Genomic DNA, 23,970 nt, shown 5'->3' on the forward strand with positions numbered 1-23,970 from the left:
TTCAAATGAACCCTTAAATAGCTCTCTATGATGCTCTGCATGAGTCCGGTTAGCGAAAAAAAAACAAGTATAGAAGGACACATCAGTGCTACCCAAGCAAAAACTGATTTTTGTTTTTGTTCAAAATGGAGGGAGGGGCTATAACTTTCCTGACTGGAGTTTACCTATTTGTCTATAACTTAAAATAATTGAAAACAAATTGGTGTTGGTGTAATTTGGAATTCAGGGCTGTTTCAGGAATGTTCTCTATGAGTCCGGTTAGCGGTGAAAAAAAAAGAATAAAAGGGCTCATCAGTGCTACCCAAGTAAAGAAAGGTGATTTTTTTTGTTCGAAATGAGGGGAGGTATAACTTTCCTGTCTGGAGTTTTCGACACTAGAGATTTCAATAGTACAATTTTCATTTCGATCTGACACCATTTTCGTGGTTTTTTCCTTCTTTCGAAATCTCCATAAATTTTTCTCGGAATAAGCTTAACCATAAAGATCGATCAAAATCATAGAACCATTTCTCAATCAGCTTCAAATAGTAACTTTTTCTCACTTGACAGCTTGTTTAGAATTTTTGGTTACTATGGGTCGAACTTAGTTCTTTATCGCTGCAATCATGATACTGAATAGCTGGTGTGCCTATGTTAGTGGCCAAATTTACCATTATTGCAACATGAGCTATATTAAGAAGATCTACCAACTTGCTTGCACTTGAGGAAATTCAATGAACGAGCTTGTTGAAAATTTTATATTCAGAAAATGATCAAACAGTTCGTGGTAACGAACCACGAACTGGTTCGTGGAAAAAACAGTGAAAAAATAAATATGAAAATGTTTTTTCAACTGGAAGTAAGGAGCAGCATTAAAACTTAAAACGAACAGAAATTATTACGCATATGAGCGGCTCACCTCCTCCTAATACCTCGCTCTTTACGCTAAAGTATTTTTTAGTAATTTCAACTATTTATTTTACGGCTTTCGTGATTCAGGGGTTATTCTTAATGAATTGGGACAAAATTTAAGCTTTAGTGTAAAGAGCGAGGTATTGACGAGAGGGTGAACCCCCTCATATATGTAATAATAAAATAAGAATACAAAAGTTCGTTACGTAAGCTAATTTATAAGTTACGTACATCTTTTACTAATAGAAACATTCGTAAAAAATTGAAAGATCTAGTTGCCTTTTTAAGTAACAAAAAAATCGGAGGGCAACTTGGCTTCCTCCCTCGCTCCTTTTTTTCTCAGAATCATTCGATCAAAACTATGAGAAAGCCATTTAGCCAAAATAAATATGCAATTTTCGTATTAATTATTCCTTTTTGGAGAGCCAAAACCAAAACATGCATTGATTCTAAAACGTTCAGAAATTAAATAAAAAAAAACAAGTTTTTTAACTGAAAGTAAGGAGCGACATTAAAACTTAAATCGAACAGAAATTACTTCGTATATGAAAGGGGCTGCTTCCTCATCAACGCCGCGCTCTTTACACTAAAGGTTTTTACTGTTTTAAAAAGAAGAGTTGAGAGAAAGAGTCACACTTTAGCGTAAAGAGCGGGGCGTTGATGAGGAAACAGCCCCTTTCATATACGAAGTAATTTCTGTTCGTTTGAATGTCGCTCCTTACTTTCAGTTAATTTTTTTTTTTTTTATTTAATATTCATCAAATGAACAAGTTATAAAAGGAAAATGAAACTTATCATAAATGAATGAAGTGAGAGAGGTTAAAAAAGCAAAAAAAGCCTCGGAAAGAAAGACTTGTTCAGTTTGAGGACAAATCTCAACCGGATGAGGTTTGGGACTTTAAATATTAATTAATTATTCTTCCGATACACGCGATATTGCAGGATTTACGCTATCAATGTAATAGAAACTAACCTGCTCTGCTATGCTGAAGTTGCGTGAATCATACTATCACTTAGGAGAGAGGGAAAGTAAGTGTAGTTCAAGTTGTGTTTGTTTTTACATTTAAACAGGGGAGAACCCAGTCCAGGAGCGATTTCTTGTACATTAGGTCAGTAGCGCTTTTAGGCCTCATAATGTCGGAGCATGGTATACCATGGGAGTATAAAAATATGAAATAAAAGGAACTTAATTTCAGATGCTGGAAAACAGTGGGGGAGGCAGCTACCCCCATCGCTCAGGTCTAGCGCCGCAACTGCGTCACACTACTTTTAGCCAAATGACTAACGACTGTATGTCGCACTGACCAGAAAAAAGATCATCTTTGATTGAATTTCATTTTTTATACGGGACAAATGAAAATTTACAAACAAATAAACCCTCAAATGGGGATCAAGTCCATTTATTACACAATGAACTTGAGAAAAAAAGAATTAGAAAAATTAGAAAAAGAATTTGAACGCTTTGAGCGTGTCATTTGAACGTTTATTTGTTCGTCTTTTGTATCTGTTTTCACTGTCTAATAAATGGACTTATTCCCATTTGAACATTAAATTTGTTCTTCATAGAAAGGCAGTGTGGTCTTGGAAAAAAATACCTAATTTAAGGTATTGCTTTGAAAATGAAAATTAGTATCCAGATAATATTAGCTACTACAAAAATTTGTCTTTTATTGTCTAAATATCATAAGCGTATGCGAGTCCAAAGCATCCAGTGTATGAAGCCCTGTCTATTCACTAGGAAATCCTGGGTTCAGCTCCCGCACAAGCAAAGATTTTTTCAAGCAATTATTCTTAATTTAGATGTGTAAAAGATTTTATTTAGTGGGCAGCCCCTCAAATTTAAACAGTTTATTTGTGTAACTGTTATGACCCTTTTTTCCAAGCAGAATTGTCAAACAATTAGCGAAAAAGTTAAGGAAAAGAGAGAGCTTCCCCAGAACAAAATTTGAACAAAACTTTTGTTCAAATAAAATTGAACAAAACAATCTGTAGGTTTCGAAGGACAAGGAAAAAACAAAGAAGTTATCATGCACATATGTCGATCACATTAGATTCAAGATGAGGAATACAATAAATTGTGTGTGCACCAACGTAGGTTGAAACAAATCATACAGTTTTCTAATATTAGGGTATTCTATGGAAGCTTCTTCCATGAAAATTTCTGATAAGATACTTTCAAAAAGAAAAAAACGATAATTTCTCTTACTGATAATTTCTTAAACCATATTGGCCCGCCATAACATGAAGAAAAAAAGACCAAAATGGGACTTCGCAAGAGCATGCGGAAATACTGAAAAACAAAGTGAATATTTCGGGAGGACAGTCACCTCTCTTCTTCAGCGCGAGCAAAAAAAATTCAAAGATGCAAAAAAAAAGTGAAAAAAAAAGAAAACCAAAAAAGGCGGAGTGGACGTGCAAAAAAACAATGAAATCCAATTAAAACCGAAATTAAAGATGAATAAAATTCAGTAGAAGCCAAAATTAGAGACATTATTCGCTTCGTTTTTTGTATTTTGTTTGGCCTGAAAAATAACAATTTTTGATTGTTTTTTATTTATATAGAAAGCTTCATGAACACCTAAGAATAAAGTAGCATGGGTCAAAAGGGAGTCTAACGCAGAATGAAGATACTTCAACAGAATTGCACAAGCATGCTTGGTACGAAAACCAAACCGAAAAAAAAAAAAAAAATTGAAGTAAGAAAATCAAAAGAGGGAGCAGATGGCAGTAAGTATGATCAAATTGAATCCGAATTTTTCGTTTTCCTCTTATTTCAATGAATCACCATTCCTTATAAATAAAGCAAATAGACCGATTTTAATTAATTTTAATATTTTTTGTAATATTTGCTGTTCAAATTTTGTTAATAAATGAAAACATTGTTGATATGAAAATTTTGTTAAAATTCGGCCTCAAAATTTTTGGGAGACAGGGGGGGGCTTACTAAGACTTTGCCCTGGGTGCAAGTAACGCTCGACGCATCATTACCTGTAAGAGAGCATGCGCACATGTGTGATATTAATGCTACTTAACAAAGGAACAAATGTTATAAAGAATACAAAGAGCATATGAAATATATTTGCGGATTTTCGTAGTCAAACCCTTTTTAACGACTTTGTTTTGTTCAGCTAGCCTATAATACATAAATAAATTTTTAGTATTGAAGATGTTTCCCTTGATATTATGTACTGTTGTGGTTTTTGCTGATCGTTTCGAGCTCATTACGCTTACCACAAAACAATTAACTACTTCTTCCTCCCGTTTTTTTTTTTTTTTTTTTTTTTTTTTTTTTTTTTTTTTTTTTTTTTTTTTTTTTTAAATAGATGAAAGGTGCCAAATAATCCGAGCGATATGGTCCTTTCTCTATAGTTTAACACATAATGGTTTTGCATCAGAAAATATTTTGGATTATTCTGTGCGTTGTTAAAGTACAAAAAAAAAACACATTTCCCCCCTGAGCTTATCTTCAGTCTATTAATATCTGAAAACCGACATTTTCTCAGACCTTTTTATTGGTTGTTTCAAAATTAAGAAGTTTTTATGGCAGTACCACAGTATCGTTACTGCTGTCATGTAGAAGCGTAAGAAAATAATAAAAAACTACCCAGTTAAAATTGAAAACATTTCAATATTTCATCCATAAAAATTCAGACAAATTTGACAAAATTTATTTGAATTTTAAAATTTTGGTTAATATTTTAAATTTGACATTTCGTCCGTAAAATTTCAGACATTGACAATCTGTTGATCCTCAAAGGTGACTACACCAGGGGCATAATTTGGGTACTAATGGGCTACATAATAGACACTATAAAATTTCGACACAAGAACCTGGTCAAGTAACTTCTTTATACTGTCGATCATTTGGATGGCAAAGATCAGATGGGATAATAGCCGGTTAGTTGTTTTGACTAGTGATAGAAAATAGTGTCTCACCATGGATGTTCAAGTTTTTGCTACATATTTGCACATTAGGGGGGATGGGGTAAAACATAGCACATATTAAATACAGCAATCGTTAGTTTACGCATTTAATATATGCTATGATTTACCCCCACCCCCTAATGTGCAAAAATACATCCCAAATTTGTTTCATTATATAACCAGTAAGTACCATAATTTGTTATGGGGTAGATGAGCAACTGTCCCCTCCAGATCCCAGTTTGTCCCCCAGCTAAAATTTAGTACGTTCAAAAATCTTCTCAAAATTAAGATAACCCTGCATAATTCAAGCATCCAAAGAACAAGTTAGTTTTCTTTAGTGTATCTTTGCCTTTATGGTACTATATGGCTCATTTCTTTTTTTTTACTGTCATTTCCACTTGGTTTGGGAAAATTGGCTCCAACTTTGCCCCCCCCCCCAAGGACTTTGAGGCAATTATGCCACTGGAATACACCTTAAAGGAAAGCTATACCTTCTTATGCTCTTTGGTGCCATTTACTTTTAGCTTATCTTTCACCCAGGTTTCTTTTTTTTATTTGGCACCCACTACTGCCAAAAACTAAATAACTGCATATAGAGGTCTTTTTCATGGAATTTCATTTTATTTTCATTTCATCACGTTTCACACTTCATATCATTTCATTTTCAACACTTCACTTGTTCCTACTTTTTTTTAAGATTTATGGTTGTGCTGGTTTCCATTCAACCAATTCAAACAATCCTATTTCATTTTCGTTCCCTTCGACATTTTACGAGACAATTTATTAGCTAACTGGAAAAATAATCGTTCCATCTTATTTTTACATCTCTTGAGCATACCAGAACAGCCAGAAAAATCAGAATTCATTCTGGTTTTTCTAAGAAATACCCCCCCCCCGTCACATTGTGCCAAAGGTATTTATTTTTGGGGACTGGTTTGTCATCCTGAACTTCGTCATAAATCCTCGTATACGAACTGTACGGATACAACCTCATGACAAACAAATCAAACCTCATCAGATTCCTCAAACCTCCTGAGGGGGTTTGTCAAACTTCCTAAAAAAATACCACCTACAGAATCTACGGAAATCTGTTAAAGTTTTAAGCAGCTAATTACCAACGAATATATTAATATTCATATACATATATACTTTTGAATATGTCATTAATTTGTTGTATTTTCCACATTATTTCTGGTGAACCAAGTCATGATAAAATAGGGGGGGGGATTTCTCTCTCTTTGTTAATTAGGATACAAATAAGGTATTTTTTCAGTGCTAGGTTGGGCATTCCCCTGCCATCCCCCCTCCTCAACTAGTGGTCCTGTATTATTCGCCTATTTTGGCGCAATTTGCTATTGGTACTGATTCAGCACATGTGATGATTCTTTTTTTTCTTTTTCTTTAATGTTCAATAAGAATATACAAGAAAATGCTAATCAGCTTTTTCTTCAAAAGAGACTTGAGAACGTTGTGTCTTTTTGAAGAATGCAAAAAAAAAAGCTAAAACAAAATAACAAATTTTAATGCAAAACAAATTGCACTGAAAAGAATCAGCGACATTAACTGGGGGGGAGAGGGCACTTCCCCATTAAGATTTGTTATCACCCTTAGCTTTTGAAAATGCCTATTTTGGCATTTTTCATAAAGAAATGGCTTTTTGACATTTTGTACATTTAGTATTGACACTTCTACAGTTCTACAAAAGAGTAGATTTACAAAAGAGAAGATTTACAAAAACACTTCTACAGTTCTTGATTGTGTATTTTTCTATGTTGTGTTTAAATTTCTCTCCGTTTTTCTTCCCTTTTTTTCTTTTATTTTTTTTTTCATTGTACTCCGTTTTGTTCCATGTGAAAAATACGGGTAATAAATATTTTACTTACTTACTTACTGAATCTCAATCATTACATGCTTAAATAAACTACAAAAAATTTTGACACGTTTTACAAAAAATGTGGAACGCTTCACGATTTTGCGTGTCATCCTTGCGCAGGGGCCATGCTAATCTTCTCTGTATCGTTCCAATTTTAGTATATGTCCTCCCGAAGGAGGACACTATTAAAGATGCTTAATTTCTATATATACCCAGAAACAATACAATATCTGTTACATTATTGCGTGATATAAAACTTAGTTTACTCGTGTGTTTTACCAAAATACAGAATTCTGGCAAGTGAAAAACTAACTGTAGTACGTTATCAAACATTTGCTTTTAAATCCGGCGTTATCATTTAAGAGACAATTAGCGAATCTGTGTAGAAGTTTGATTTAACGCCTATTCCATGAAACTAACAGAGCTCTAACGATTTGTCAATCTGTTTTCTATCTGATTTGGTTCTAAAGACGTTATGGGGTTTCTAGTTTTCCTCCCGATAGGTACTATCTTTTTTTAGGTCTCATCAAGATAGTATGTAGGGGTGGGGGGGGGGGAATTCAGAATTTTTGAATGTTTCGAATAAAAATGCCAAAAAGGTGTTTTTCAAAATCTAAGGAGACAAAAAGTCAATGGGGCAATTGACCTCCTCCGGTTAACACCCGTGACAGCCATAATCAAACATTTATGCACAGAATTTGTGAGGAGAGAGCTGACGAAGGGGTCGGGGGGGGCACGGCTGCTCTTTTTGGCTTCAATAAAATTGATTGAAAATCAAAACAATTTTGATTCAAACAAGGTACCACATTCAGAACCGTATACAGGATTATTGTTCGGGGTGGGGCATTTTTTCAGGGGAGGGAACTACAAATGAAAAGTTTAAAAAATGCATCAATTTGTGTTTTTTGCATTTTCATTGCGTTTTTACGAGCCGGACAAACATTTCGAGGGAGAGGTTCAAACCCCCTAGCCCCTCTCCTGAATACAGCCTTGGTCACATTCATACTTTTTGATGAAAGAGTTGGAAGTGGGGAGGTCGAGGGACTGTTAGCCACCTTCAACTATCAAGTCATAGGGATTGGTAATCCTCGCGTGATCCTAGTTCAACAGGGTGGTTAATTCCAGGCAAAATGCTGTTAGGGAAAGGGGGTAGGTGAAGAGAGATGACTGCAAGGAGAAGGGCACAGGGGCATGTCACCAGAGGATTGAAAATTGTATTAATTAGGTGCAGGAGGGCAAAATATGCCATGTTGCGAGCCCAAGTTTCCTTGGTGCCCACCCCTGGTGTTGGAGACTTACCTGGCTGTTGGAGGTGTTACCACTTGCAATATAGGGTCTCCAACATTACAAGCTAATACTTGTTCCTTCTTGCTTCAAACAAGATTTACCTTTCTGTAAAGAAGCTGACGGGGAGAAGGGCAATGGAGGGGACCAGGGACTCACTTAGTGTTACCTTAACAACAGCATTTCAGTATAGTTTAATTTCAGCAACAAGGCTTGCCCCTCCCCCTCGCTCTCAATATACCACCCGTTAAAATTGATCGAAGTTTTTTGTTGTACAATTATGCTCAATTAGATATTATTTTATTAATTAATCAAATTAGACCAATTAGATATCATTTATGCCCAATTAGAAATAGAAGCAAATCATAGCATGCTTTATGCTCGTAGATAAGTTGTAGAACTTGTTCTGCAACTAGTTTAGCTGAAATTCGTGCTTCAGAATAGCATAAAATGCTGAACTAAATTCCTTTCTAATATGATGTAGGAATGTTTGGTTAAATTCCAGAGATACGCGATTCACTAGACGTACAAATGGCAGGCCCACTTGTTACATATCCCCAAAACACTCGAGAAGTGAAGTTAGTTTAATCATAATGATTAGTTAGGTTAGTCCAATTAAATATACCAAAATATGATGAAAAGAAAATACTTTTCAAACAAATTATGGAAACTGCAGAAGGAAATTATGGAAAGCAGGCCGCCCAGAGCGCATTATGTTAAATACCTAACCTATTTTACCTCTCTATACATCAAATATATAATTAAAACATACCTGCATCGTATTTTTTCTCGCGGAGTAAGCTAATTATAACCAAATCCAAAGGACAAACCGGTTTTTCTCAGATTACATAGATCAAACTTCTTGGGTGTTTTCGGAATATTCGGGATTAAGTACCATAAAAATAATCTATGGAATTTTACCGACCGAATTTTTGAAGGACTCTCCCAATTTTCACCAGAACACTGTGAAATTACCCTAGTTACTCCTCTAGGTAGGCCAAACGGGGCCTTTTCGGCATTTTTGTTTGGTATAAGTTTTTCACCCACAAATGAGAGTAAAAACTTACACATGCCTAACCAGATCTTCCTACTAGTAAAAAAAAAAGACAAAAACAGGTACTTGTCTATTATAGAAAACACACTCGAGAAGTGAAACTTGGTGACAACAAAATATGAAAATAGAATGCTTTATTAGCAAAATTGTGAATGTTGTTTGTGAATTATTAAATTGGGAGCTTCGGCGTCGACTGGCCATCTCAAAAACAAAGAAAAGGTTATTATTAACGCGATTCATGACCTAGTTCATTTTAGTTCATTATTAACGCGAATCTTGAGGACACCGGTTAGTTCGCTTTGACTAGTGATATAATATAGTGTCTCACCATGGATGTTCGAATTAAGATTTGCGATTTACCAAGGACCGAAGAACTGGCAATTGTATTTTTCTAGGGTAAGGGGTTGTTGCCCAAAACAAAACACTGCGTCAATAGACGCACCATAACTTTGTACTCTTACGAGAAGTAACATTTTTGGAAATGTAACACTGCGTTTTGGGAGCATATTTCCAAGATTTAGTTTTCACAATTTTACTATAAAGTATTCTATTTTCATCATATTTTTTCATTAGCATTAAGGCCGTGATTAAGTGAACTTGAAAACATCGAGATTCAAAATTGAAGTTAGGGTAGCCTTCTGTCTCTCAATTCTCTAAAGACCGTCGATTGTCAAAAACAATTCAAATAGCACTTATTCATTGGCGGAAATAGCGGGTTAATTATAATAGCTTGTCAATCTGGTCTCTAGGGGCGTAATCGACGATGTGAAACGATTCTTTCTGGCAAAAAACTTGTAAAAATTTCAGTTAGCTTAAAATATTCTATGGGATTGTTCGAAAACAGGAAAATGCATCGAAAAATGGTTGCAATCACCTTACAGATTATTGTCTTCTGCTTATGATAGTACCGATTTTGTTCTAAAAGCAATATCCTTCATAGAGTACACTTGTGGAAAAGAGCTAGACATTTTCTAAGATTTTTAAGCAATTAGAGTAAATAGAGCAAAATCCTAGCAAACATTTTGTAGCATCTTCAAGAAGCTACGGCCTGATATTAAAAGCGGTATCTTCCGCCAATGAATACTTGAGTACTTTTTAAATATAAATTTTCAATTTTAACATGGGACTTTCGAGTTCCATCAGTTCACTTAATAACGGCCTTAACCAAACTTCACTTTTCAAGTGCGTTTTATATGATAGACAAGTAGCCTACCCTCCCTATTAGTAAAAAAACAAGAGCTAAGAGCTCATATGGCACTTGTGACGAGGCAAGAAGAGCTAAGAGCCAAGAGATCATATGGTATGAGCTCTAGCAAAATTCTATAAATCAATAGATTGATTTAAAAAGGAAAATAAGAGGCTTAATGCCGGTCAAGATTTAAAATAAGAGCTCTGAGTCACAAAGTCCTTCTAAATATCAAAATTCATTAAGATCCGATCACCCACTCGTAAGTTATAAATACCTAATTTTTTCTAATTTTTCCTCTCCCTTTTGCCCCCCAGATGGTCGAATCTGGGAAAACGACTTTATCAAGTCAAATTGTGAAGCTCCCTGACACGCCTACCAATTTTCATCGTTTTAGCACGTCCAGAAGCACCAAACTCGCCAAATCACTGAACCCCTCCCCTCAACTCCCCAAAAAAAAGCGAATCCAGTATGGTTCAGTCAATCACGTATCAAGGACATTTGTTTATTCTATCCACCAAGCTTCATCCCGATTCCTACACTCCAAGTGTTTTTCCAAGATTTCCCCCTCCAACTCCGCCCAATGTCAAAAGATCTGGTCGGGATTTGAAATAAGAGCTCTGAGACATGAATTCCTTCTAAATATCAAATTTCATTACGATCCGATCACCTGTTCGTAAAATAAAATACCCCAATTTTCACGTTTTCCAAGAATTCCGGTTTCCCCCTCCAATTCCCCCGAATGTCACAGGATCTGATCGGTATTTAAAATTAGAGCTTTAAAGCGCAATATCCTTCTAAATATCAAATTTGATTAAGATCTGGTCACCCTTTCGTAAGTTACAAATGCCTCAATTTTCAAATTACCCCCCCCCCCCAACTCCACCAAAGAGAGCAGATCCGGTCCAGTTATGTCAGTCACGTATCTTAGACAGGTTTTGATTCTTCCCATCCAGTTTCATCCTGATCTCACCTCTTAAGTATTTTCTAAGATTTCTGGTTCCCCTCAACTGCTCCCCCTCCAATTACGCTGGATCCAGTTGAGATTTAAAATAAGAGATCTGAGTTACGAGATCCTACTATATGAAGTTTCATGAAGATCCGATCACTCCTTCATAAGTTAAAAATACGTCATTTTTTCTTATTTTTCAGAATTACCCCCCCCCCCACAATTGAGCGGATCCGTTTCAATTATGTAAATCACGTATGCAAGACTTCTGCTTATTTTTCCAACCAAGTTTCATCCCAATCCCTCCAATCTAAGCGTTTTCCATCATTTTAGGTTTCCCCACCCCAAACTTCCCCCAATGTCACCAGATCCGGTCAGGATTTAAAATAAGAGCTTTGAGACACGATATCCTTCTAATATCAAATTTCATGGAGATCCAATCACCCGTTCGTAAGTTAAAAATACCTCCTTTTTTCTAATTTTTCAGAATTAACCCCCTCCCCCAACTACCCCAAAGAGAGCGGATCCGTTCTGGTTATGTCAATCAAGTATCTAGGACTCGTGTTTTTTTCCCACCAAGTTTCATCCCGATCCCTCCACTCTAAGTGTTTTCCAAGTTTTAGGTTTCCCCCTCCCAACTCCCCCCCCCCCATGTCACCAGATCCGGTCAGGTTTAAAATAAGAGCTCTGAGCCACGATATCCTTCTAAATTTCAAATTTCATTGAGATCCGATTACCCGTTCGTTAGTTAAAATTACCTCATTTTTTTCAATTTTTCAGAAATACTCCCCCCAACTACCCCAAAGAGAGCGGATCCGTTCCGTTTATGTCAATCATCTATCTAGGACTTGTGTTTGATTTTCCCACCATGTTTCATCCCGATCCCTCCACTCTAAGTGTTTTCCAAGTTTTAGGTTTCCTCTCCCAACTCCCCGCCCCCATCACCAGATCCGGTCGGGATTTAAAATAAGAGCTCTAAGACACGATATCTTTCTAAACATCAAATTTCATTGAGATCCGATCACCCGTTCGTAAGTTGAAAATACCTCATTTTTCTAATTTTTAAGAATTACTCCCCCCCAAAACTACCCCAAAGAGAACGAATCAGTTCTGATTATGTCAATCATGTATCTGGGACTTGCGCTTATTTTTCCCATCAAGTTTCATCCCGATCCCTCCACTCTAAGTGTTTTCCAAAATTTTAGGTTCCCCCCCCCTCCAACTCCCCCAATGTCATCAGACCCGGTCGGGATTTAAAATAAGAGCTCTGAGACACAATATCATTCCAAACATCAAATTTGATGGTCAAAATTTGATGGTCAAATCAGATGGTCAAATCGGGAAAACGACTATTTCTAATTTAATCAGGTACATCAAATTTCATTAAGATCCAATCACCCGCTCATAAGTTAAAAATACTTCATTTTTTTTATTATCTGCGAATCAACCGGGCCCCCACTCCCCCCCCCAGATGGTCAAATCGGGAAAACGACTATTTCTAATTTAATCTGGTCCGGTCCCTGATACGCTTGCCAAATTTCATCGTCCTAGCTTACCTGGAAGTGCCTAAAGTAGCAAAACCGGGACCGACAGACAGACCTGAAGGCTTTACTGATTCTAGGTGGGAGCAAAGGTGGAAGCTAAGCTTGCAAATTGCCACGGCGGTGGTGGCGTTGCAAGCAAGGATGCTCCCCCCTTCCGTCCCTAGGCAGTAGAGCAAACCCGCCAGTACACCTCATAGCGGTGAGAGGGTGTAAACGTCACCTAGCTTCACGCCAAGCGAAGTGACGGCCAACGTGCTCCGGGTGACCCGTAGGACTGGGGCCCCTGCGGTTAATCATACCCAAGAATTATATCCAGAATTATGTTGAATATGTCTAATATGAGAGCGAATTTGGCTACGGCATTCCCGGCATTAAGCGATGCGTCGAGGCTGGCGACCTCGTCGAAAAGTGAGCTAGCTACCATACTATCAAGGAGACATGGCCTGAATATCGGCTGCTGGAACCTCTGTTCCATCAAATGTTCACTAACGCAAGCCTTCGTAGCTGAAGAATTGTATTTATATAACCTGGACATACTCTGTGTTTCAGAGACAAGATTAAATGGACAAATGACACTTGACCTAATAGCCCCTTCGGGTAAAAAGGCCATACTATTCAATTCTGGCCCAATGGATGGATCCGGCCTCGCAGGAGTGGGAATAATCATGACACCAAAGATCGCATCGGGACTCCTTGACTATGAGGCAGCGTCTGACAGAATTGTGATGGCCCGTTTAAAAGGTCAGAGTAATAACCTGACAATACTATCTGTATATGCCCCTATTCGTGACGCCCCTGACCACTTGAAAGACAAATTCTATGCTGACCTCCAACTGACTATGAATAAAATTCCTCGTAAGGACATCCTCGTGATCGGTGGTGACTTCAATGCCAGGATTGGCACGAGACTAAACGATTCTGAATGGGCCATTGGCAACCACGGTTTGGGCGACCGGTGCATTAACGGAGTTAGACTTCTCATGTTTGCTATGCTGAATAATCTCAGTGTGGCTAATACATGGTTTAAACACAAACCTTGCCACACTTACACTTGGAGATCCCGAGATGGTAGAACCCGCGCCCAAATTGACTATTTACTCGTTTCTCGTCGCTGGAAGTCAATGATTAAAGACTCGAGAGTATACAGAGGGGCCGACACTGGATCAAAAAGTGGATCCGACCATTTATTACTAAAATCTAAAGTTAGATTCAGACTCAGCTCCAAAAAAGTATCTGCACCTAGACGCATCCTAGACACAACGAAACTCAAACTCCCTGAAATCAAAGAGACCTTTATACTCGAACTTACAAACCGTTTCACGCCGTTGCAAGATAATGACCGAGAATTTAAGACCAATCAAGCAATTTCTGAGACCGAGACAAGTGCCATGACCGAGCAAGAAAATTTTAACCCATCACTAAATATAGAAAAGCGCTGGATCAAGTTCCGAAATCAAGTGAAAGAGGCAGCTACAGAAATTCTCGGAGTAAGGGACAAAAAACCCAAAAGATGGATTTCTCAGAAGACAATAGAACTCTCTTTAAGGAAGAAACAAATGACTGATAAACACTCTGCTGCTTTTAAAGCACTCCGCCAAGAATGTCACAAATCTGCTAAGGCAGACAAACAAGCATATTGGTCTAATGTAGCCTGTGAAATGGAAAAAGCTGCTGCACGCAATGATTCACGGAAACTCTACCAGCTCCTAGGAGAATCAACCGGGAAAAAGAAGCAAAGATCTACCCCCACGCTACTTAGTAAGGACAACAAGCTTCTCACGAGCAAAGAAGATCGCATCGAACGATGGCGTGCTCACTTCCAGGAGCTTCTTCACCCATCAGAAAATGACCACAGCCAACTCATTCCATCCCACAGCAGTTCTGAGTCACCATTCGTGTATGAGGATTGCAATATTGCCCCTACAAGCAGAGAAGAAATTATTCATGCCGTAAAACTATTAAAAAATAATAAAGCCCTGGAATTGACGAATTACCAGCTGAACTTCTCAAGGCCCTTCCAGAAGCGGCTATCGACGAGCTCCACAACTTACTCACGGATGTTTGGGTCAACGAATACATTCCTGAAGAGTGGAGGACCTCTATAATAATTCCTGTATTTAAGAAAGGGGATCGAGCCGATTGTAAAAATTATAGAGGAATTTCCCTGATACCCAATTCTGCAAAAGTTTTCACAATAATAGTATTAAATAGGTTCAGAAATATTAGAAATGACCCGACGAGGCCAAATCAAGCAGGATTCAGACCTGGTATGGGATGCTGCGATCATATTTTTAGCCTGAGACAGATCCTGGAACACCGCCTTATACACCAGCAGGAAACAATACAAGTCTTTATCGACTTTGTAATGGCTTTTGACTCGGTAAAGAGAATTGCCATCTGGATGCAATGAGGGATGATGGAGTGCCCGAAAAGATAGTCCGTTTAATTAAGGCGTATTACGTGGGAACGAGGGCATTTATAAGAGCTGACGGAGAAATCTCAAAAGAAATATCAATTGACAAAGGAGTGCGACAGGGTTGTGCCTTATCGCCTATTTTATTTAACTTTGTCATTGACCAGATCATGAAGACTCTCGACAAATATAAAGTGTGACAATCAGTCCAGCACTATCAATAACAGACCTTGATTACGCTGATGATGTGGATATCTTGGCTGAGTCGATAGTAGAAGCACAGCTCATGATAGACGACATTGCTGCTAGATCCCTTGCTACTGGACTAAAGATCAGCCAATCGAAAACAAAATCGATGCGCACCTCTGGGCTAGATGAAACTCCAATCACATTGAATGGCATCCCAATCGAGGACGTCCAGAATTTCAAATATCTAGGCTCCCTAATAAATCCCAAGGGCGAAGCTCTAAGCGAAATACAAAGCCGCATCTCCGCAGCCTGGGCAGCATTCATCCAGCTTCGGAAGTGCCTCTGGCTACGAAATGAAATCTCCCTTCGAACAAAGCTCCGGATATATAACGCTTTGGTCCTCTCTGTGCTTCTTTATGGTTGCGAAACGTGGCCCCTCAGAGCTGGGGAAGCTAATAACCTGAATGTCTTCCACCACAAATGTCTTCGCTGTATTCTTGGCCTGCGTCTCTCTGACCGCGTCCGTAACGATGTCATCAGAAGAAGATGTGGTGATATACCACTTGTCTCTGATGTTGTCAAAGCGAGACGTCTACGATGGTTCGGGCATACACTGCGCCGACCGGATGACTCGTTCAGCAAACAGTGCTTGAAATGCCAACCCCTTGCGCACTGGAAGAAGAAGCCTGGAGGAAAAAAAAAGACATGGTTATCAACAGTTAGAGCCGACCTCGAGCCAATTGGAGGTTTCAAGAAGCACGGGCACCGATGGAATAGACAATGGATCCAGTTGATCGAGCCAATCGCACTTGAGAGAGAGCAATGGAGAGGCGCATGTCGACAAATTCTGGATCCCACGATGGGCCTGGACAAGGCTCGAACGTGACCCAAGTACAAGTAAGTAAGACAGACAGACCGACAGACAGACAGACCGACCGACAGAATTGGCGATTGCTATATGTCACTTGGTTAATACCAAGTGCCATAAAAAAGGTATAACTTGCGAAAGTTTTTTTCTGATATCATGACTGTTAAGATATCAGGACTGTAAACAGAATACTGGCGTTGCTTTAAAAAATTGTTACAATTTGATTTTAATTCTATATAGTTTTATGTAGTTATGTTTTTACGTATAATTTTTATAGTTTTTATGTAGAATTAATAAGAGTAATAGTTCCACTTGTGATTGTGGTGACGAAGAGACTTTATATCATTATCCTTTTGAGTGTAAACTTTTTGAAAATGAAAGAGCCGAAATACAATTTAGATTATAAGAGTTTTCTTATTCTGATATTTTTAATATTAATGTAATTTGATTTATTAAAGAAGCTCAATATGCCATTCTAACATACTTGAATCAAACAAAGAGACTGGTTATTGTGTTAATTTTTTTTCTCTTTGTGCTATTTAGTAGATTGTTTTTGTAGCTGTATTTGTGATATAAGCTGTGTGTTGTATTTTGTAGATTAGATAATGAAATACTCTGTACGGGTTTAGTCACTAAATAAAATCATTATTTGTCACTACATAAAATGTCACTTACATTCGTAAGTGAATGTCAGTTTAAAATGTCACTTACATTCGTACATTGAAGTACTTCATATAAATAGAAAAAAATATTACCATTTAAAATTGCTGAAAATTAAGTTTAATTAAAGTGATGTGAATTTAATTAATAAAATTAAACTTTAATTAGTTAAATAAAAATTTAATTAAAATTAGTTAATTTTATTAATTGCCAAAATTAAGTTTATGAAAATTAAGATTTTAAAATCATTCATTCTTTCTAGTTGAATATATTTTGCGCAAGAAGTTTGACTCCACTTCCCCCTCCTCACTATTCTTAAGCGAATTGCTGCTTAGGTGCCGGCCATATGGTTTTTAAAAATATTGAAGGTTAATGTCATTCTTTTTAATTTGAGATTTTTAGAAGGAGAAGAAACAGATTCGGATTATTTAAATGCTTCGTGAGTCCACTTAATAGGAGCTATAAGGGTCATTGACACATCACTGGTATTTTAAATCCATAATTAGGGTCGTCAAAAGGTTGATGAGTAAATACGGGTTTTTTAATTATTAAATGAGCCTGAAAATTCCTCTGTCCTAAAAGATATTACGGTTTCAGCGATAGATACAGCTATCGAGTAAAGAGCAATCCCGCGGCCCACAGTACCAAAAAACGTGTTTGGGAAACAAAACTGCCTAGCAAGGAAAAATTGCCATATAACGCTTAATAAGGTACGATAACTGTTATTTCGATTTATCTATAGAATAAAAGTATATTCTGAAAACTAATTTATGGGCATTTCCAAAAGACCCTGAAACCCAAAGTCATATCCAGATGGAGGAGGGGGGTGTAGGAGATTAGCTTACTCCATCGAAATTTCTATCTGACTCGTAAAAACTTAACAAAAATGCACAAAAACAAATTTTTTATGTGTTTTTCGAATTTATTTTTGTAAAACACCCCTCCAAAAAAATAACCCCACCGCCTAACAAAAATTTTGTATACGATCAGCTGAAACCCTTCAAAAATGACTTTAGGTCGAAATGGAAAGAGTATATTACTGGAATTACCGTAATTGAAAATCATATTTGGAAGAATATCCACCTAAAAAAAAAAAAAAAAAAAAAAAAAAAAAAAAAAAAAAAAAAAAAAAAAAAAAAAAAAAAAAAAAAAAAAAAAAAATTACTCTTTTACATAGGAAGCACTGACGCGTCTCCGGTTTCTTCTCTTTTTTTCAGGGGGATCGTATTCAAGCAATGGTTGTAGATTGTTGGGGAGGGACCGTTTAAATGGAATTTGCCATCTTTCAGAATTACCATCTTTTTCAACTGTTGAAATAAAATTTGCCAATAGGAATTTGCCATCTTTCCGAATTACCGACTTTTTCAACTGTTGAAATAAAATTTGCCAATAGGAATTTGCCATCTTTCAGAATTACCTACTTTTTCAACTGTTGAAATAAAATTTGCCAATAGGAATTTGCCATCTTTCAGAATTACCGACTTTTTCAACTGTTGAAATAAAATTTGCCAATAGGAATTTGCCATCTTTCAGAATTACCGACTTTTTCAACAGTTGAAATAAAATTCAACAGTTGAAAACTCGTGGGATGATGTTATGGTATTGCACTGATTTGCTGGCAGGTGGGGTTACTATTCAGTAACAAAATTTAAAGAAAATAGAAAATAGCCACTTTTCATTAATTTCTGGTAAAGGAAAAAGTTATTAAACGAGGCTTTTCCAAAGAGAAAAAGCCCCTTATTCAGGTTAATTAGAATTCTTAGGAGAACGAGATCCTTTTGTATCTTATATTTGGAAAACCAGAGTGACTGACAAGTACGAGTAATTCTTGAAATACAAGTAATGTGTGAGAAATGTTCAAGTACCAAAGCACAAGTACAAGTAGAATCAGATGAGGTATCGGTCTATTTCTTTGCTGTAATCCAACCCGACTACTGTCACTACTGCTGCTACTACTACTGACGACTCACAGCATCATTAAACCACTTTACACCGACGCAGCTGCGCACTGTCCTCCTTCATATCAATCTATTCGAAGCTTCTCCCTTTACGCCCCCCAAGAAGCTCAAATTTTCTTTAAAAACCTTTCTTACGAATACCCCCCCCCGTTCAGGGAAGACCTGCTTTTTGTTTGGCCCAAGCCGGATAACCAAAAAGATAATTGTTGGCAATCACTCATCCTTCATTTGCAAAAAGTATCCTAGCCATCTCAACTGTAAGTCAATCGATTTCTCGTGGCTTAGATTAGAAGTAAAAAGCTTTTTCTAATGAAAATAAAGAGCGAAGTTGAAAATTGAGTTGAAAAAAAATTGTTGCTTTACAGTTTATGCAGCATATATTTGAAAAACTGGTTCAAATAAATTGACTCGTGGTATTACCATATATTCGAAGAATTCTGAAAAAATAGCATTTTACTGAAAACACAAAACCGACTAAACAGGGTTAGGAGCAGGATGGACCTCTAGTAGCCTGTAGACGGCTTTCAATAGTCTCTCACCGGCCAAGAACTCAACGAATTTTAGTACACAAAATTACTTCTCTAGAAAACTTAAGTAAGCTCAGTTGTCAGTACAGCGCTAGTTTTTCAAAATTTTAGGAATATTAGCAAATGTCACTCACGAACCATCTTATCTGAAACGGTTTTTCATATATATGTTGCATAAATTGTGACACCCAACAATTTTTGTCTGTTCTGATTTTCAACTTTTTACTTTCTTTTTACTCTGTTCTTTTTACTTTCATATGACCAACTTTGTGTTTTTTAAACTAATTTTTGTCCATTTTTAGTTTTAAAAATATATACCGGTACATAATAAACTTTATAAAAAAGGCCCTTGTCTAACTAAGGCGAAGAAACTAAAGAAGTCAATAAGAGTTTCGTTAAAAGAGAGTGTTAAATTTAGGTTTTGTTTCGCATGTTTCTTGGACTTTTCTACCAAAAACATGTGCAATTTTATCATATAAAGTCTTCAAAAGTTACATTATTACCGGTATCTTTGTAGAGTTGCAGTTCCAAATTCAATTAATTATGAAATACTGTCCAAAATCACATATATAAACACTGGAAAGAACTTTCGAACTTCTCATAAGAAAGTATACTTCCGTTATTTGTTCTTCTTCGACTTCGACATTTTAGGAGAAGTAATCATTAAAGTCAAATTATTATTAAGAATAAAAAATTAGTGTATATGAAGGTAAAAACAAAAACTCTCCAAATTCAGGGAGGAAGCAGAATTCCACCCCCAAATCATAGACGTGTTCGTGACGTCGAAACCAGTGACCAATGCATGCATGCCTAGACGGGGTGGGGGGAACCGGAGAAGTAAAAACCATAACTGTGGAAACTTCGCAAGGTTACACGTTTCAACGCTCTAATCGATGTTTACTACCGATTTTACTAATAATAACCGTCTTTACTAATTACACTGCAGGGGTAAGTGAGGCTGTCCACCTGATCAATCATTTCGTTGCCCGACGTCACCTTTTCATCTTCACCTGTTCTTAGCCTTAGTGACTTAGTCTTCTTAATATTTATTTTCTATCATATTCTTGCACTCTGAACTCGCAAAACCTCTAAAAGTTCATTCATTTTGCTCACACTTTCATCTAGGATGCTTAAATCATCAGCACAATCTAAGTCCAGGAGCATGAGCTAACGTTGGAGAAAAAAAGAAAAAATAAAAAATAGACATGTCAGGATTTCAAGCTCCTTTTAGAAATTGCGAAATATGTATTTTTTGCTATTTACTTTTACTGTAATGATAAACTTGAGTAGCATATGTCATTATTCTTGAATAGTAGCCAGCATTTAAAACCACCACCCACTGGCATATACCCCCCCCCCTGCCAAAAATATCCCCCGGAAAATACTTTCATAGCAGGAAATACTCCCCAAGAAAAATTCCCCTTCCTCAGAAAATGCCCCCGCCCCGGTGGAAAACACCCCAGGGAAATGCCCACCCCCGCGGCTTGTTGATCTCCAGTCACTTTCGACTGATAAAAAAAAGGGCTTGAACATTCAATTTCTGATCTAATGAGCAACCTCCGAAGTTTCTGTGAACATGAGATGGAGGTGTGGATGAGAAAGGGGCAGTCCCCCTCCTATACGGAATAAATTCTGCTCATTTTGGGATTTAATGTTACTCTTTACTTTCATAATAACAGCGTAGACCAGAAATATTTCCAGAAATCTTAAGGGAATAGATATCAATTTCACGTTAATACAATTTTAATTCACAATTGGACATAAAAAGTCCAATTTGTGGGGCCAAGTGCCACCTTACGATGGCGCTGTCGTAAGGTGTTTTACTGAGCATACAGATGTAAGCATCAGCTTTCAAATAAGCTCTTCGACATCTTTCTAAGATGTTTTGGCGTCCCGCTAGTGCTGAAGAAATAGAAAGAATGAGAAAAAGACATATCAGCCTTCGAAGTTCTTTTCGAAATTTTTGAAAAAAATTGTGTTATTAATTTCTACTGTGAAAGAGATAACAGTTATTATTCTAAATTCAAATTTAAAAGAATTTTTTCATTAAGCAGATCTTAAACATGTTTTTGAGTCTTCAATTACTAAGGGTGCTGGGAGAGGATTATACAGGAGGGAGAACTGTAAACCTCTAGTTTAAAGGTTTTCAATCATAGAGATTATATTGGCGTTTTTCTTTTTTGTACTTTCCGGTCATTCAAATCCGTAAATGGCCTGAAAAGGGTCATTTTGATGCCCTGCGGCACCAAAGATGGCATTTTCAAAGATGAAGTTACAAAAAAGACGTATATGACCAAGAGCTTAAAAAAAGCCATTAAACATTTCTCTGTAATGTTGCAGTAGCCTGTAAATTCTACTCAGAAGAAGGTTTATGAAACTTAGGCCTACTGATGGGAGTTGGAGGAGTATACAAGAAAGGGGGAGTGCAAAAAATGGGTTTTCGACCACAGAGACTATATTGGTACCATTTTTATGCTTCGAAGCCTCTCCACTCAAGAAGTGAAACCGAAAAATGTTATTTATATTTGTAACTTTAAAACATGGATTGATATAGTTGTTTTTACTTTATTAACTTTATCTTCCGTATAAATTTAATAAGTATAATCAAAAATTACACTCATGGCAAGGGGGTTCTAGTCAACCCAGTACACAACCCTTTACTCCTTTACACAACCAATGTTATATCGATGTCTGCGTGAATGCATAAAGAACAGTGTTTTTCGTTAAATCTTTTTTTTAGGCTAGTATATTTTTTTTAGATTGAATATCTTTAGCAAATATGTTTTCTTTCAGCTTGTTTTCAAACATTTTTCTTCCTTAACAACTATGTCTCTAGAAACAAGTTTTATTATTATTTAAGAATTAACGACGCTTCTTGACTACTATTAAATAAAAAAAAACTAATTTTTTTAGCTGAAAGTAAGGAGCGACATTAAAACTTAAAACGAACAGAAATTACTCCGTATATGAAATGGGTTGTCCCCTCCGCAATCCCTCGCTCTTTACGCTAAAGCTTTTAATTGTTTTAAAAAGTAGAATTGTGGCAAAGAGTCAAACTTCAGCGTAAAGAGCGAGGGATTGCGGAGGGGACAACCCATTTCATATACGGAGTAATATCTGTTCGTTTTAAGTTTTAATGTCGCTCCTTACTTTCAGCTAAAAAAAATAGTTGTTTTTTATTTAATTTCTGAACGTTTTTGAATTAATGCATGTTTGGTTTTGGCTCTCCGCACATAAATTATTAAAATGAAACTTGTATAAAAATTCTTTTTTTGGCTAAATGGCTTTCTCTTAGTTTTGATCAGACGATTTTGAGAAATAAGGGGTGGAGAAGGAGGCCTAGTTGCCCTCCAATTTTTCGGTTACTTAAAAAGGCAACAAGAACTTTTAATTTTTAATGAACGTTTTTATTAGTAAAAAATACACGTAACTTAAGAATTAACTTACGTAACAAACTTTCATAACCTTATATTTTTATTATGTATACGAGGGGGTTTGTACCCTCGTTAATACCTCGCTCTTTACACTGAATCGTAAGTTTTGTCCCAATTCTTAAGAATGACCCCTGAATCAAAAAGGCCGTAGAATAAATAGTTGAAATTACTAAAAATACTTTAGCATAAAGAGCAAGGTATTTACCTCCTCCTAAATACCTCGCTCTTTATGCTAAAGTATTTTTAGAACCCCTCATATGCGTAATTATCTCTGTTCGTTTTAAGTTTCAATGCTACTTCTTCCTTTCATTTGAAAAAACGTTTTCACGTTTATTTTTCATTGTTTTCTTATAGTAATGCTAGAGAACCCTGCGCCCTTTTCATTGAATTTTTCTTCCCCCATGACAGATTCCTCCAAGGAAAGATCCTCCAACATAGCCCCCTCTCCTCAGCCCCACCCCCAAAAACAAAATAAAATCCCCCTGAAAACGTCTGTACACTTCCCAATAACCATTACTATATGTAAACACTGGTCAAAGTTTGTAACTTGCAGCCCCTCCCCCAGGGATTGTGGGGGAGTAAGTCATCCCCAAAGACATAGTTATTATGGTTTTCGACTATGCTGAACAAAATGGCTATCTCAAAATTTTGATCGTTAATTTTGGGAAAAAATGAGCGTGGGAGGGGGCCTAGATGCCCTCCAGTTTTTTTGGTCACTTAAAAAGGGCACTAGAACTTTTCATTTCCGTTAGAATGAGCCCTCTTGCGACATTCTAGGACCACTTGGTCGATACGATGACCCCTGGGGAAAAGAAAAAAAAAATAAATAAAAATAAAAATAAACACGCACCCGTGATTTGTCTTCTGGCAAAAAATACAAAATTACACATTTTTGTAGATAGGATCTTGAAAATTCTATAGTGGGGTTCTCTGATACGCTGAATCTGATGGTGTCATTTTCGTTAAGATCCTACGACTTTTAGGGGGTGTTTCTCCCTATTTTCTTAAATAAGGCAAATTTTCTCAGGCTCGTAACTTTTGATGGGTAAGACTAAACTTGATGAAACTTATATATTTAAAATCAGCATTAAAATGCGATTCTTTTGATGTAGCTATTGATATCAAAATTCAATTTTTTAGAGTTTTGGTTACTATTGAGCCGGGTCGCTCCTTACTACAGTTCGTTACCACGAACTGTTTGATGGTCCCTGTGTCG

The 23,970-nt window shown here is 36.7% G+C and overlaps 1 protein-coding gene and 1 non-coding gene across 5 annotated transcripts in view; both read right to left on the bottom strand.

Annotated features, from left to right (window-relative positions):
• The window catches only part of LOC136035982 (transmembrane ascorbate-dependent reductase CYB561-like), a 61,777-nt gene that overhangs the window by 15,707 nt on the left and 22,100 nt on the right, over positions 1 to 23,970 (bottom strand). The window lies entirely within an intron of this gene.
• Positions 6,764 to 6,869, bottom strand: LOC136036736 (U6 spliceosomal RNA). Its single transcript, XR_010619782.1, has one exon. It is a non-coding gene; the product is annotated as a U6 spliceosomal RNA (small nuclear RNA).

This window comes from Artemia franciscana, chromosome 15, assembly GCF_032884065.1.
Source record: "Artemia franciscana chromosome 15, ASM3288406v1, whole genome shotgun sequence".
Classification (NCBI taxonomy): domain Eukaryota; kingdom Metazoa; phylum Arthropoda; class Branchiopoda; order Anostraca; family Artemiidae; genus Artemia; species Artemia franciscana.